This window comes from Diaphorina citri, unplaced genomic scaffold (genome assembly GCF_000475195.1).
Source record: "Diaphorina citri unplaced genomic scaffold, Diaci psyllid genome assembly version 1.1 scaffold1660, whole genome shotgun sequence".
Taxonomy (NCBI): Eukaryota; Metazoa; Arthropoda; class Insecta; order Hemiptera; family Psyllidae; genus Diaphorina; species Diaphorina citri.
This window is the reverse complement of record NW_007379086.1, coordinates 1-828: the sequence shown is the minus strand read 5'-3', so window position 1 is coordinate 828 and position 828 is coordinate 1.

Here is an 828-nt window from a genome sequence, read left to right as displayed (position 1 = left end):
AGCTTTTTTGTTTTTTTTTTGCTCCTTTCAGAGATCGACATAGAAAAAAACTCATCAAGTCACCCTTTTAACTCTTAATTGCTTTGAAAGTTGAAAGCTTTGAACTTATTAATTGCTTTGAAAGTGTAAAGGAATATGACAGTTCAGGTTGTTATGTAGGTCAGTTTTCTCTCTTAGCTTCATCAAAGTCAATAAAGACTTTGTAACATTATGAAGGTCCATCCTAGCTACGAGTATTTGATCGTATATGAAAAACCTAACAAAAGTGAAGCATTACCCGTTTTCCTTACAATTTAGAATTCAAAATTCAACATTCTTTCTATGGCAGTCAAATCCAAGGACAGATCTTCCCAGGAAGACATACCTTCCTGAGCTCCTCTTCTATACGCGTGTTTTTCATTCCACTTCCCCTACTTTAGCGTCAACGCTGCGTCTTAAATCCCTGATGCGAGTCTCGGGTAGCTTCAGGTTCCGCCATATTGTAATTGTATTGAGGAAATGAAAAAAAATGTTTCGTAATTTCTCCACTAGATGTCGTCATGTTTGTTGAATTTCCACTTTTTACCCCCACTCTTGACGCAGAGTGAACGCCGCATCGATGCGGCGTAGGAATGAAAAACAGAGCTATATTATTCGTTTTCCATACAATCCAATAGTTAAAATAAAATGGACCTTCACAAAGTTACCGAGTCGTCAATCAAGGATTAAGATGATTCCACAACTGTTACAAATTGACCATAATCACCTGCTACTTCTGTATAAGTCCCTAGTAATTTCAATTATCTTCTATGAAGTAACTTTTAATTTACTTACAGGGTGTACTAAAAT